This window comes from Bubalus bubalis, chromosome 13, assembly GCF_019923935.1.
Source record: "Bubalus bubalis isolate 160015118507 breed Murrah chromosome 13, NDDB_SH_1, whole genome shotgun sequence".
NCBI lineage: Eukaryota > Metazoa > Chordata > Mammalia > Artiodactyla > Bovidae > Bubalus > Bubalus bubalis.
In genome coordinates this window covers 61,770,211-61,786,739 of record NC_059169.1, presented here as the reverse complement: position 1 = coordinate 61,786,739, position 16,529 = coordinate 61,770,211, and the positions used below count along the sequence as shown (strand labels likewise).

Genomic DNA, 16,529 nt, shown 5'->3' with positions numbered 1-16,529 from the left:
CGTGCTGCAGTCCATGGGGTCACAAAGAGTTGGACACAACTGAGCGACTGAACTTAACTGAAATGATAGAGATAGAAGACTCAATTTCTAAGAGTGGGAAGGTCTCCAGTTGGTCCTCACCTCTGCAGGTGCTTTGTCACTACTGTTTGCACATGTCACCAAAAACAATGAGCTGGGCAGGGAGTTGGGGGGCATCTTTCAAATCTCTTGTCTTGTGGGCTGTGATGGATGGCTGTCATTTCAACTCTTTGCAACCCTGTGAACTGTAGCCTTCCAGGCTCCTCTGTCCGTGGGATTTCTCAAGCAAGAATACTGGAGCAGGTTGCCGTTTCCTTCTCCAGGGGATTTTCTTGACCTAGGGATCAAACCCACATCTCTGACATCCCCTGCATTCACAAGTGGATTCTTTACCACTGGGCCACCTGGATAGCATCTAGTCAAATATTACTGATCATGTTCTTCATCCCAAGAAGCTATCTGGTCCATCTCTGTCTTTGGAATGGCCTGCATTTAGACACTTTAGGGAAATAGTATTCTGCATTCCTTTGAAGACACCTAGAAAGTGAGATATCTCTGTTTCCCACAGTTGTTCAGTCCATATATAACCCATGTAGTAGCCACATCTCCAAGTGATGAACACAATAACAACAATATAAGTTGCTCAGTCATGTCCAACTCTTTGTGACCCCATGGACTGTACCCCATCAGGCTCCTCTGTCCATGGGGATTCTCCAGGCAAGAATACTGGAGTGGATTGCCATGCCCTCCTCCAGGAGATCTTCCCAACTCAGGGATCAAACCCAGGTCTCCCACATTGCAGGCAGATTCTTTACCATCTGAGCCACCAGGGAAGCCCAAGTGATGAAACTGACATCAAATATGAGGACTGTTATCATGTTCAAGCAACATGGTTCCAAACTCCAACTTTTCCATGGTCAACAGAATAGAGCATTAATATTACAAAGTGGATGGGTCACAGGTTACCTCAAGGTCACTGTGTAGAAAGTTCTCTGAGAATTGAAATAGAAGATGAACCTTTACTGGTTTTGTTTTATAGAAGTTATGCTACTATTAGCCTTGTGGGATAAAGATGGGCCGGGAAGAATGAACACCATGCCCCAGACTTGGGCACTTTAACGAAAATATGTCTGCTGATGAGCACGCAGTCTTTTATGGAAGAGTCTTTCAGTGAAAACAAGATTTCACCAGTCAGAGACTAGCAGGCTCATCTCTAGGTATCTATTTCCCCCCCAATACTAATTTTATTTATGAATTCTCTGATGCACGTACTTCTGAGTTGGGTGAATTATTTTCTTGTTCTCTAAATAAAACAATGTTTTGTGTGCCTAGGAGAAAATCTGCAGTTAGCGTCTAATGCTTTCAAAGGATTTGAACAAGGCTTAGTTTCCCTGGAAAGCAGTCTCTTTCCTGATTATTATACACATTTTTTCGTATGAGTTCAGTAGCACCTGAAACCCTTAACAGTAAAGGTCACTTTAAAACTCAAAATATGTGTGGTATTCTAAAGTGCATCCTAGCTGTTTTAAAAATACAAACAATATACAGCACTGCAAATGGTCTTAGCGAAGGGAGGGTGTGTGTGTGTGTGTGTGTGTGTGTTTATGTGTGTGTGTGTGTGTATTTACGGTGGTGGAAAAGAAAATCTGGGATTTATTAGAAGCTAAGGTTTTTAATAAGTTCTGAAGTCATTGATGGTTGTAGCTGGCTGAGGTAGTTATCACTTGGTGCTGATGTTCCTGGGTTGGGACTATTGGGACCATTCTAGTAGAGTAGCTAATCTTTTGTGGCCAGTACTGCTTGCCTGTGTTGATAAGTATGATTAACAACTTTAAAAGCCAAATACATTAGCAAATGCCTTATAGCTGCCAGGAATGCTCATGGCCACCCACGCATCACAGCAAAATGAGGAACCAGTTTAGGATCTGAGCACGCCTGAGCCTCTTAGATAAGTAGGCTTCCAAGTTGGTTCTGAAGTTGGTTTAGATCAAATCATGTAAAGCGCTTATTAGAAAGCAATCAGATATTAGCAAAAAACTGAGGGATGTGCTTTTGGTTTGCAAGGTTGTAAAAAGATGCTGCTCATGATAGTTTCAGAATCTACTTAGGTCTGCTTTTGTTCTGAAATTTCAAAGTTAACTTTAAAAGAGCAATCCGAGACTTTTTTTTTTTTAGAAATTTCATTGCATTATAATGCACATGCATTAAAAATTCCATAATCCAATTTTTGATGGTAACCCTGAATAAAAGTCAGAACTCTGAGCTGCATGCAAATTGAGCAAGGCAATGACTGGTGACATACCCTTCAAAGCAGTGGAAGAAATCCAGTTTAGAAAGTGATCAGCCTGACCCGTTATGTGACGGGGGGCTTTGTTCCTCCAAACTGGGCTCCCTGGTTGTTGCCATTAGCATCATAATTAAAGCGGGCTTCTGTGCTACACCCAGGAATTGTGGATTTCTCCACCTAGAATTAAAGATAACACCATTGAAAACATAAACCAGTATAATAAGGTGAAGGGTTACTTAACAGTAGGAGTGAAAGGAAAAGACAGGCATGGAATTAGGGTAGACAATCCTGAAGCACGCTGGTGCCAGTTTCCAAGAGGCAAGTCCATTCTTGCGGAATCGTCCCGTGTACTATTTGTGAAGTTGGCGTCGCCCCAGCAGGTAGTTTATATTTTCTGCCCACCTGTTGACTTTCTCTGGTCTCAGCTGCTGGATGCCAGTACTCCACATACCTTCCTACCACACGAGTGCCAAAGTAGGTTCCATTCCTTGGCAACAGAAACCGCAAGCCAGCTCTCCAGAGCCTCAGATTTGTCGGAGAGATGCTGCCAAGATGAATATTCTGGTTTTTTTTTTCCTCATGGCTTATATTCTTCTGAGCCCACAGTTGTGAACCCAATTATTCTTGCATGATTTTATTTTCTCCATTTTCAGTAGGACTTCTCAATGTACAGCTAACTTTTTATGACAAGCTTTGCCTCTATTACTCTTTTTTTTCCTCTCTGTAATATAAACCAGAAGTTTATCACTTGGAATTTTACAAGGATTGAAGTAGAAATCCTACACGTACAGTGGAGCATCACATAGATAAGGCAGTGCTGACATTTTTAAACTGTACCTGATGTGGAATTAAGTTCTTACCATTTGAATTCCATGTACAGCTGTCATTGCTCCTTCAGTATTCAGAGCCCTCCTGCTGCCTATGTGCCTCAGACTTTTCTTATGTAATCTTTTCAGATAAAGAAAGTTAAGAAAAAAACCAATCAGTAATCCAAGTGCTCAAGCCAGTTACCTTGATTTACTTCAAACTGTGAATATATTATAGTAGGCTGCCTCTACCTGAAAACATAACAGGCTTCGCAGAACTTTCCATGTTAAACAATATGTACTAAAAACAAAGAGAAAATTTGTAATTTTGTAATGAAAAGTAACTTTTCACCAGAAAAAGAAAAGGGATTAAATGTAGTAGAAATTATATGATAGTTTTGTGTTTTTTTAAACCTGTTTGTGTGTTAGTCGCTCAGTAACATCCAACACTTGGGGACCCATGGACTGTAGCCCTCCAGGCTCCTCTGTCCATGGGATTCTCCAGGCAAGAATACTGAAGTGGGTTGCCATTTCTTTCTCCAAACAGAGCTTTAGGGATGTTAAATGCTAGAAAAGGGATTTGGGGAGAGTTTGTTTTTAGGGCATAATATAAACTTGAGCTTGTTTGGTTTTCAACATTACCTGGAATGTTTGCTACTGAAATTGTGTTGGAGGCACACACAGTATCCTGAGAACGTGAAAACCACAAGTTGCAACTTGAAAATGGGTTCCATGACCCCAGAGGCTGCGGGTAGTCACAGAGCCCTCTTTGTGCACACCTGCTCCCGCCTGTGCCTGACTGCAGGACCCCTGCAAACTAGCACACGTCGCTGCTTGCCTGTGCTCCCAAGGCACACGCGCCCAAGCAACTCAGTATCCGAATCTGAAAGCGCAACATTTTCAGTGCCGTAAGTAAAAGAAACTCAACCATAGAAGGTGGTATTTATTTTCTGCTTAAAATGGGGTATAAAAAAAGCAGACAGACTCCAGATACCTGTGGGCATGCTAGAGGGATAGTCTGTCACCTACAGCAAGTACAGGAACCAAATTCCACTCAATTAATTTTTTTAATTATTGTATTTTTTTTAAATTGGAGGATAATTACTTTACAATATTGTGCTGGTTTCTGTCATATATCAACATGAATCAGCCATAGGCATATGTATGTCCCCTCCCTCTTAAACCTCTGTCCCACTCCATCCCATACCTCTAGGTTCTCACAGAGCCCTGGTTTGAATTCCCTGAGTCATAGAACAAATTTCCACTGGCTATCCATTTTACATATGGTAATTGATATGTTTCCATGCTACTCTCTCAAGTCATCCCATCCTCCCCCACTGAGGCCACAAGTTTGTTCTCTCTGTCCGCATCTCTACTGCTGCCCTGCAAATAGGCTCATCAGTACCATCTTTCTAGATTCCATATATATGTGTTAATATATGGTATTTGTTTTTCTCTTTCTGACTTACTTCATTCTGTATAACAGGCTTTAGGTTCATCTACCTCATTAGGACTGACTCATATGTTCTTTTTTATGGCTGAGTAATAGTCCATTGTATACACATACCACAATTTCTTTATCCATTAGTCCACTCAATTAATTTTTTATTTATGTGAGTTTTGTGTTGTCACTCATTCATCCATCTGTTCTTCCATACTGTCCAGGGTTTAAAGTTATTGGAAACGAACAGAATGGACAGATCTGACAAATGACCTGTCTAGAAAAGTACAGGTGTGTTTCTGACTCCATTCTAGAGCAACGTGACTTCTTTGTTCTTGCTTTCCTGGTACCAGATTTTGACTAAATAGTCACTGGGATTCCACTGGGTTAAGCTAGTAGCTTTTACATTTGTTCATTTGAACATCTCTAAGACTGCTAAGTGAACAAAATAAGTCTTTGGATAATACATATAATATGATTCTATTTATGTAAAAATAATTATCTAATGGGTGTACAACATGGATGTATGTACATATATGTAGCAATGTGTGTGTGTTTTACACATATAAAATATGTGTGTATACATATTGTGTGTATGTGTAGTCAGTCATGGCCATCTGTTTGCGACCCCATGGTCTGTAGCCCTCCAGGCTCCTCTGTCCCTGGGATTTCCCAGGCAAGAATATTGGAGTGGGTTGCCATTTTCCTCCTCCAGGGGGTCTTCCCAACCCAGTGATCAAACCCTCATCTCTTGCATCTCCTGCATTGGCAGGTGGATTCTTTTACCATTGCACCACCTGGGAAGCCCATGTATATATTATATATACATAAAAAGTTATATGTATATATTACATATATATATATAAAGTTCAGAAAATAGACACTAAGCTGTTCATAGTGATTAGCTCTAGGAAGGGAAGTAGAATTAGGAGTTGTGGATTAAAAGGGGACTATTGTTTAAAACTTTACAATGAGCATTATTTGATGTAATTAAAATATTTTAAAGAAAATATCTATAGGTTATATTTATCAGTTATTAGAATGTATTATTGGAGAAGGTGATGGCACCAATGTATTATTGGAGAAGGTGATGGCACCCCACTCCTGGAAAATCCCAGGGACAGGGGAGCCTGGTGGGCTGCAGTCCATGGGATCGTGAAGAGTCAGACATGACTGAGCGACTTCACTTTCACTTTTCACTTTCATGCATTGGAGAAGGAAATGGCAATCCACTCCAGTGTTCTTGCCCGGAGAATCCCAGGGACGGGGGAGCCTGTTGGGCTGCCATCTATGGGATTGCACAGAGTCAGTCACGACTGAAGCAACTTAGCAGCAGCGGCAGAATGTATTATAGTCTTTGATTTTACTTTGTGAAGATAATAAAAATTTATTAATGGTGAATGAACCTATATACTAACAGGATGAGAACCTATACTATAAGACTTCATACTTATAATTATATTCATAGCATAAAGCAAATAATGAGTAGTACATTTCTGATGTGTTTTTTCCTAGTTTCTTTTTGCTAAGAAATTGGTGGATTACTTAGAATTCAATATCTAAAGCAAATATGATCAAAAGAAGCATCTTTGTCCTAGGCTCTTGAGTCAAGCAAACTTTGAACTTTTGCTGGTATTCTTAAATGCCTTATGGGTTCCGAGCTCTGTACCATCTTTATTAGTAAACAAAAATTATCAGATTGGTCCTGCACAACTCTTAGATTTTTTTTGCCAGATAATAGTAGTCAAAGAAGAACTTTTGAGGCAAAAGAAGGTCTCAACTACTCTCCCCCAAAGTCACAACTGAGTCATATTGATAATCCAATGTAGGACCAAATTCTGTCAGATATATTGACTTTTATTAACAAGCAAACACACCCCTCCCAACATAAATCGATTTATGTAACCTGTGTACAAGTTTCAAGAAGTTCCAGCTCTTCTTCACTTTCCTTTTAGATGCTTCAACCACAGCCTTACATAAAAGAGTCAAAAGAAGCTTGAGGCAAACACCCAGATTCCAAAAACAGGTTGTCTCACCCTTATAGCCTGCATCAGGCAAGCAGAATCTTCTAGAAGTGATGGTTCTGGACGTGAACTAAGATTATCAGATTGATCATGCACAATTCTTAGGTCCTTTTTGGTAAACAAGGGTGGTCAAAGAAGCAAGTTTTGAATTAAAAAAGGATCAACTACTACTCTTTCCAAAACCTTACAACCAAATCATACTGATTACAGGTCTAGGCCTATTTAGGGCTTTAGACTGGGGCATTATTAACAGAGGTTCAGATCAAGGTCTTACTGGGTTTTTACACTGAAATATCAACATATATTTCTTGGACACTTTAATCCCACCAAGCATGCTAGTCAGTGTAACAATTTTCACCAATTGAAACCCATTTTTGACTCTCAGAATGCTACTTGGGGATTGTTGATGTGGAGATGGTTACAAAGGAGGAGTTGTAACAGCCAATTCTGAAGTTCAGGCTCCCTTGTCAGAAGGCCAGCTAGATTGTCTCAGACTCTGAATGCTTTGTCTGATGCTGACAGCACCTGGGTTTTAACTTAACCTAAACAACACACATGTATTAATAGCACCAACCCTATATGCTCAAGTGTTTTAAAGTACATTACGGATGAGTACTGCAATTAGCTCTTCTTACAGAGGGTTCTGTTACTTGAATTGCAATTAGTCAGAATCAGCCTTTTAAGTGTAGTCGTAATCACGTATAATTTTACTTTCTCCCTCTGGAATGATAGATAACACCTATTGAAAGCTTATACCATGCTCCATGCTCTTATACCAGCATTTTACATGTATTAACCCACTTGATCTTCACAGCACCCCTAAGAGTTGCGTTACTGTTATCCATTGAACAAGGAGAAATCTCAAGTCACTTGTCCATCCTCATGCTGCTTCTACCTGGCAAGATTAAAACCCAAGCATTTGGGACATAAAGTAATTTGTTTCGCTGCATGAAAGACAGAACATACTCTAATTCACGAAGCCATACTGCCCTCACCAGCTGCGAAATCCTACAATTTGCTTTGCACAAATTCTGCACACAAGGCAAATTGTCTACACATTAAGTTGGAAAGGCTCTTCAATTGATGTGCTGTGTTCCTCTGTCATGTCCCCATTTCCTCGGTGTGTTTTCCTCTCTACAGAGCTGATGAGAAATGTTTAATTGTCTGTCCTGGCTCTGTACACCGAAGAAAACAACATCCCCAAGGAGTCATATCCATTACCTTTTGGATCAATGCCTTTCTAACAACACACAGCAGCCATAGACCCCCAGGGTTTGCTGTTGAAGTTCCACACCCCTCCTGTGAGGCTAGACTTTATTTTTCCTATGTGATCACTAAAGATGTCCTATTGTTGAAAAGAAAGGAATTGATGATTGAAGTATTAGTCCCCAGCTTAAGAATTACAAAACTGAGGGCCAGCAGATCAGGCCTAATTATTATTGCTGTTCTTCCTACATGAACTTGCATTGTACTTACACTTGGGCATGGAAATTACTTGTGATACGTAGATGACTTCCTATGCCTAGAATTTTGATAAAAATGGGAAGCTTCAGATGTCATGCCCTTTACGATGCCACCTGGTTTGATCCTTAAAAGCATTTTTGTCCCAAACATGGACAGTGTTCCTTTTTAAGTACTAATTTACCTGGGACACATGGCTATTGGTCTTTTGACCATGAACATAGGCAGAGTTGGATTAGACAGGTTTCTGGCATCTTCCAGTTGATGGTTGTGGGCAGAACTCACACATACATGTGGCTAGGTCATACAGTGCCTAGGCTGACCTGGTTCTGGGGAAGACAGGTGCCAATCTGAAAGCAAAATTCAAATCCTGAGTCCCACCTAGTGCTCATTCCACTCCTCAGTATTTTTCTTTCTTTGACATAAATTTACTCCCTGCCTATAACTTCTCTTCTACACATAATCCTTAACCACTGGCAGTCTGGTGCCTATACCCGGACTCTGCCTCAGCTTCCTGGTGCGTGTACATGCTCAGTCACATCCAACTTTTTGCTACCCCATGGACTGTAGCCCATCAGGCTCCTCTTCCGTCCATGGGGATTGTCAAAGTTAGTATACTGGAATGGGTTGCCATGCCCTCCTCCAGGGGATCTTCCCAATCCAGGGATCAAACCCAGGTCTCCCAAATTGCAGGCAGATTCTTTACCATCTGAGCCACCAGGGAAGCCCAAGAATACTGGAATGGGTAGCCTATTCCTTCTCTAGGGGATCTTCCCAACCCAGGAATCGAACCGGGGCCTCCTGCCTTGCAGGTGGTGCCTCATGTATATTTTAGATGTCTGCATATAGAATTTCATTGTATGAAGGTACCTTAATTTATTTGTAAGGTCCCTGATGGTGGGCGTTTAGGTAGTTTGCAATCTTTGGTGATTACAAATATTACTGAAATTAAAAGTTGTGTTTTTTGTTTGTTTGTTTGTTTACACATGCCTGCAAATATCTCCAGAAAAAAAATTTCTCAAGGTAGTATTTTTTTTTTTTATCTCACTGTTCAACATTCAGGGACCTCATTTCTCCAGCTAGGGATTGAACCCATGCCCCCTACACTGAGAACGTGGAGTCTTAACCACTGGACTTCCAGGGAAGTCCCTCAAGGTAGTATTTTCTTTGACTTATCTCCTTTGACTCTCTTAGCTATGCAACTGCCTATAGAACCGTTCCTTTTTTACCCTCATCCTTCAAATTTGAGTCTTTATGACCTGTCGCTTAAATTATTACAATAGCCCCCTAAGTGTTTCAGTCTGCCTACTCTCTCCTGTATGCGTGTGTGCATGCTCAGTCGCTTCAGTCGTGTCCAACTCTTTGTGACTCTATGGACTGTAGCCCACCAGGCTCCTCTGTCCATGAGATTCTCTGGGCAAGAATACTGGATTGGGTTGCCATGCCCTCCTCCAGGGGATCTTCCCAACCCAGGGACTGAACCTGCATCTCGGCATTGAAGGCAGATTCTTTACTGCTGAGCCACTGGAGAAGCCTCACTCTCTCCTTTATCAGATCAGATCAGTCGCTCAGTCGTGTCCGACTCTTTGCGACCCCATGAATCGCAGCACGCCAGGCCTCCCTGTCCATCACCAACTCCTGGAGATTACTGAGACTCACGCCCATTGAGTCGGTGATGCCATCCAGCCATCTCATCCTCTGTCGTCCCCTTCTCCTCCTGCCCCTAATCCCTCCCAGCATCAGAGTCTTTTTCAATGAGTCAACTCTTCGCATGAGGTGGCCAAAGTACTGGAGTTTCAGCTTTAGCATCAGTCCTTCCAAAGAAATCCCAGAGCTGATCTCCTTCAGAATGGACTGGTTGGCTCTCCTTGTAGTCCAAGGGACTCTAAAGAGTCTTCTCCAGCACCACAGTTCAAAAGCATCAATTCTTCGGCGCTCAGCCTTCTTCACAGTCCAACTCTCACATCCATACATGACCACAGGAAAAACCATAGCCTTGACTAGATGGACCTTTGTTGACAAAGTAATGTCTCTGCTTTTGAATATGCTATCTAGGTTGGTCATAACTTTTCTTTCAAGGAGTAAGCGTCTTTTAATTTCATGGCTGCAGTCACCATCTGCGGTGATTTTGGAACCCAGAAAAATAAAGTCTGACACTGTTTCCACTGTTTCCTCATCTATTTCCTATGAAGTGATGGGACCGGATGCCATGATCTTCGTTTTCTGAATGTTGAGCTTTAAGCCAACTTTTTCACTCTCCACTTTCACCTTCATCAAGAGGCTTTTTAGTTCCTCTTCACTTTCTGCCATAAAGGTGGTGTCATCTGCATATCTGAGGTTATTGATATTTCTCCCAGCAATCTTGATTCCAGCTTGTGTTTCTTCCAGTCCAGCATTTCTCATGATGTACTCTGCATATAAGTTAAATAAGCAGGGTGACAATATACAGCCTTGACGTACTCCTTTTCCTATTTGGAACCAGTCTGTTGTTCCATGTCCAGTTCTAACTGTTGCTTCCTGACCTGCATATAGGTTTCTCAAGAGGCAGGCCAGGTGGTCTGGTATTCCCATCTCTTTCAGAATTTTCCACAGTTTATTGTGATCCACACAGTCAAAGGCTTTGGCATAGTCAATAAAGCAGAAATAGATGTTTTTCTGGAACTCTCTTGCTTTTTCCATGATCCAGCGGATGTTGGCAATTTGATCTCTGGTTCCTCTGCCTTTTCTAAAACCAGCTTGAACATCAGGAAGTTCACGGTTCACATATTGCTGAAGCCTGGCTTGGAGAATTTTAAGCATTACTTTACTAGCGTGTGAGATGAATGCAATTGTGCAGTAGTTTGAGCATTCTTTGGTATTGCCTTTCTTTGGGATTGGAATGAAAACTGACATTTTCCAGTCCTGTGGCCACTGCTGAGTTTTCCAAATTTGCTGGCATATTGAGTGCAGCACTTTCACAGCATCATCTTTTAGGATTCGAAATAGCTCCACTGGAATTCCATCACCTCCACTAGCTTTGTTCGTAGTGATGCTTTCTAAGGCCCACTTGACTTCACATTCCAGGATGTCTGGCTCTAGGTCAGTGATCACACCATCCTGATTATCTGGGTCATGAAGATCTTTTTTGTACAGTTCTTCTGTGTATCCTTGCCATCTCTTCTTAATATCTTCTGCTTCTGTTAGGTCCATACCATTTCTGTCCTTTATCGAGCCCATCTTTGCATGAAATGTTCCTTTGGTATCTCTAATTTTCTTGAAGAGATCTCTAGTCTTTCCCATTCTGTTGTTTTCCTCTATTTCTTTGCATTGATCGCTGAAGAAGGCTTTCTTATCTCTTCTTGCTATTCTTTGAAACTCTGCATTCAGATGCTTTTATCTTTCCTTTTCTCCTTTGCTTTTCGCTTCTCTTCTTTTCACAGCTATTTGTAAGGCCTCCCCAGACAGCCATTTTGCTTTTTTGCATTTCTTTTCCATGGGGATGGTCTTGATCACTGTCTCCTGTACTATGTCACAAACCTCATTCCATAGCTCATCAGGCACTCTATCTATCAGATCTAGGCCCTTAAATCTATTTTTCACTTCCACTGTATAATCATAAGGGATTTGATTTGGGTCATACCTGAATGGTCTAGTGGTTTTCCCTACTTTCTTCAATTTAAGTCTGAATTTGGCAATAAGGAGTTCATGGTCTGAGCCACAGTCAGCTCCTGGTCTTGTTTTTGCTGACTGTATAGAACTTCTCCATCTCTGGCTGCAAAGAATATAATCAGTCTGATTTCGGTGTTGACCATCTGGTGATGTCCATGTATAGAGTCTTCTCTTGTGTTGTTGGAAGAGGGTGTTTGTTATGACCAGTGCATTTTCTTGGCAAAACTCTATTAGTCTTTGCCCTGCTTCATTCCGTATTCCAAGGCCAAATTTGCCTGTTACTCCAGGTGTCCTAAATAGCGTTTCTTGATTTCACTGCTCAGATTATGTTACACAATGCTCAAAGATCTCCAAAGGCTCAGGACTGCTGGTTGAACTTAGTATAAACTCGCCACGCCCCCTCCCGATGCTCAAGACCACACCACAGCATGGTTCCTCCTTGCCTTGGGAGTCTCATACCCCCGTGATTCTCCCATATGTTTTCTGTGCTTCAGCAGAAGCAGATGGTTCACCATTTCCGGAGCTTGCTCTGTCCCTGCCTCTGTGCCTTTGGGCTCATTCTTTCCTGCAGGAGAGCCCTCGTCTTTCACATGTCCTCCTTCATCTCTGCCCACGCAGATCCTCCCCAAACTTGAATGCTACCACCCCAGTCGTGTTTTATGCTTCTCCCACCCCCCACTCCCAAAACGATGTGCTCTCTCCCCCTTGCGCCCCAGCTGCACTCTCCCTCCCCTGCTGTTCTCATATCCTCTTTTGGATTGTAATCTTTCCTGTTGCCCCTGGTAAACCTGCTGCTGCAAGCATGTATCTGCTGAAAGCCTCCTAGAATGCCTTGCATATCATAGATGTGCAAAAGGATTCATTAGGTTAAACCTTCACACTCAGTAAATTCTCTTACCCCAAATTAATCTAATCTTTCAGCTTGTGGGAAAGAGATCAAACACCTGAAGCCATTATCAAAGTAGGTTAACTTTCCAGTGCATTTGGTCAAGAACTCAAAAACACACTGGCAGTGGGAGGCAGGCCGAGTAGGAGTAGGAACCCAACGCATCTGCCTTTCCTTGCCCCTGGTGGGTCCACAGCTGCGCCTGACACAGCCCACACAGAGCAGAGTTCCTCTGGATTTGGAAAGCTTACTTCTTGCCAGCCACAGCCAACAAGGACTTCCATCCCCTATTAGGAAGAATTTACTCTAACAATCCACGTACTTTCATTAAAGGGATGTTTGTAAACATCCTGGTTCTTGACTCACACTCATGTCAGCAGATGGCATTCTTATGGGAAGAAATGAGGAAGGGGAGATGGTTAGGGGTGAGTGTAAAAGGCTGGATCGGATCAGTGGTCCACAAGCAAAGATCCTCTCTTTTGAGTGACCCAGAAAGCTGCTTTCCCCACAAATCCCAACCTCATATTTGACAGTACTGGAAGGACACACATGGACTCTCAGCCTTGAAGAAACTGATTTTCCAACTGCAAGCTGGGTTTCTCACTATCATCTGCAATTCCTCGTTTACAGTGAGTGGCTCTTATCTAATTCAGTTTCTCACTCATTCACATACTCAGTGAACACCAATTGTGTATATCCCTGCTCTTAAGGGACTCAAAGACTGATGAGACGTGATGGTTCCCAGATTCTTTTGTGAAAATGCAGAAGGACAACTAAGGTTTCAGACTTAATACTCAACCCCATTCTGACCTATGCTTACCACGTCTGCCCTCACTATAGAGTTCAGATATTCAAAATCTGAGTTATTGTTATCCTCAGCCTGCACTTGGTATCCTGAATGTTATTCCCAGAATCTTTTTATCTTTACCTTTCCTTACCACAGGCAGTGGTGTTTTGTTTGGTACCATCCTTTGCCAGATTCAATATTAATAGTATTTAATATTCTCTCTGTTGTTGAAAAGAACAATACAAAAGTTGAAATAGTAACAACAGCATATTTTATCATCTTATTTTAATTTTGAAATCACCTGTCTGGTCTCTGGATCTTTACCCTGTGCCTTTTTTGTTTGGGGCCACTGTCCAAGCCACTGTGACTTGAATCCAGGTCTTCTGACTCTGGGTCCTGGTGCAGTCTTCAAATCCTTAGCCTTATTTTAACAGCACTCATGAGGCCATTTGCAATAGACATTTAGCCTTTCTATCTGATCAGGTTTGACTACTGTGGACTGTGCAGAGTATGTAAACCTGAAAGTGCGCCCTATGCCCTAGTGATTACAGAGCAGACTGGTGTTATATGGTCAGCTATACTTGGGAGAGCAGTTTCTCTCTCTCTCGAACCTGAAATGCAGCCCATGCCTTCTCTTGACTCACCGAATTCATTGGTAGTATGAGTACCAGCAGATCCTGTCTCTCAGGGGCTACAGTGTCATCTAAATGTGAATGATGACCTCTGTTTTAGGATAGAAAAGTGCAAGCACACCAATCTGATACTCTTTTATTTGGATTTTTTTCCATTTTCTCCTTGGAATCAGTTTTCATAATTTTAACACGTTAAAAAATATTCGGTCATGTGCATACGTGTGTGTGTGTGTGTGTGTGTGTGTGTGTGTGTTTCAGTCACAGGCATCTTCTTTTGAGACTCACTAGGCATGGAAAAACCTAAGCCTGGTGAAAATGCTTCCTCCTGCCCTGTGAAGTTTCAGGTCAGCTAACCATGGGGTTTGTTATATAACCTACACACTAGGCACTGGCACGAGGGGACCTCAGGCAAGGATCGCCCCTCTTGGTTTGTGACTGGCAGCTTTTCCCTCTAGTATGTGCCATAGCTACAGAGCCAGATTGGAAGGAGAGGATTTATAGGAAATCCAGCTGTGAGTTTTCGGGGTTTTTTTTCCTCTTAGAGCTGGAGGCGGGGCCAAAACCAACCTCAAACCAGGCACACCATTGATCAGGCTAGAATGATGTGGAACACAGTCTCACAGTCAACAGCTAAGCACAGGGGAAATATTAGCTGGCAGAGATAACGAAGAGGAAACACTCAGTGACAGACACACCATCTGTCAGTTTCGGAGAAGCGATTTTCAAGAAGGCAGAAAATGAAGAAGAGAGTGGTTTTGTTTCAAAGGTACAGCACAGCCTTAAGGACGTTTTAAACAAAGTGAGCCTGTATTTCATAGAAGAGGTCCTGGCGGTGGGTAAGACAGCAGTTACTTCCTAGCTGTACTGGGAGTTTTTGTTATTGATACATAAAGTTTTCTTTGTAGTATACTTGATATCTAGAAAGACAATCTTGTTTAACAAGAACTTGATTTAAAATGGAAATCAGTGTCTCATTTTGATTATTCACTTTAAAGTGAATTGGAAAGTTACAGGAAGATACTTATTTACTCTATTTAACCTCAGAGAATTGCTTTTATCTCAGATAGACTAGAGATATTGATATCAGAACTGTCTTATTTTTTTGAACTATGGGCTAAATTACCGGAATCTTTCCTTAAAGGTAATTTAGTGAGAAAGTACCCATCTCTCAGATTTAAGAGGCTGACAGAAAATGCTGTCTATTGGATCTTTACTTCCCTGGGATCAGTTGCATAAATAGTCATAAATGTGATCTAAACTTATACGTGCCCTTCCTAATAACGTTATTGTGTTGATGTGGTTTTTAAAGGAGGCTGCTTCTTAATCTTCTTTATAAGCTGCCATGTAAAACAATCCTGCTGTGTGTGTTTAATACATTTTCAAAGGTGTTAGTTTTAGAACAAAGTTGGACTTGTGCTGTTTGTGTTGTTGTATGTTATATCTAAGTAGTCTGCATTTGATGTCACATGTCATATGTTTTGTTACGCTGAGATTTGTGTAGTTCCGGACAGGTCTACAGCAGTGCTTTGGAATCATAAGCTTATATGAGCAATAGCTAGAAGTTTTGAGGCGGATCACAGGAGCCCCTGTATTAGAAAAAGGCAGTTCTCTTACAATTCACACAGGCAAAAGGGGCTTATTTTGCCTTAGCGTTAGCCAACTGTCTAGTCCAAACCAGAAGTGGAAGCACTGGCTGTAAACTCGCAAAACCACTCAGTGTTATGGCCCAATATGGATGTCAGAACTTTGTAGCATGTGTGGGAACATGGCTGCAGTCCAACGTCTGGAATCATTTATCTTCTGGGAGAGTCCAGAAGACAACTGCTTCATGCATTTTACAGAAATCCTTGCTGATTGATTTCATTTACATAGGGCAAGCATAGTGACTGATGGTGGGGCGACCACAAGTGGGGGAGAAGTATTGATCTATTTCTGCTTTTCCTGACATCCTGATCTCATTAGTGTCCCGGCACCTTTGAATGAGATTGTGCCATTACGAGCAACCATATGGTTTCTACAGGGCCCTTTCCACCCGTTTCATAATAAATGCCACATTGATGTCTTTTCTCATTGCGGGGAGTCAGAAACTGAAAGTTGAACATTTGTCTTACTGTCTTTTCAGAAGTTTAACCTATTTCATATTAGATTTGAGGAGTAAGAGAAAGAAAATACCAGTAGACACAGTTCTCCTTAGGCTCATCGCAGCTTAGGCAGTGAAATTTTAGAGATGTGTGCAAGACAGTCTTTCTGAAATTCTGGAACATACTCTTAGTGATACATAGACTCGTATCCGTGTGTGAGGATATCAGCTTGCCAGCCAGTATTTTCCGGAGAGCTAAGTTCACATGTGCTGACATATGCTGACTTGTGACAGGGTAGCATCCAGATCTTTTTCTAACTTGTGAAAGAATATTTGCCAGTTTCTAACAATACCCATGTCAGACTGGGTGAAGACATTTTTAATTTATTGCAAGGACCAAGGTAACAGTCAGAAGTCTTGGATTTCAGCCACTACCCTTATGCTGCTACTTTAGTGATC

At 41.7% G+C, this 16,529-nt stretch overlaps 1 protein-coding gene across 9 annotated transcripts in view; it reads left to right on the top strand.

Moving 5' to 3' along the window:
* The window catches only part of STARD13 (StAR related lipid transfer domain containing 13), a 482,949-nt gene that overhangs the window by 372,934 nt on the left and 93,486 nt on the right, over window positions 1-16,529 (top strand). Inside the window, exon 1 of one of the 9 annotated variants that reach the window (XM_025262909.3) lies at window positions 11,897-14,756. The exons of the other annotated variants lie outside the window; for them this stretch is intronic. The gene's annotated coding sequence lies outside the window, so the exon portion shown is untranslated. Of the gene's footprint in view, window positions 1-11,896; window positions 14,757-16,529 lie in introns of those variants that run through there. 9 annotated transcript variants of the gene reach the window in all.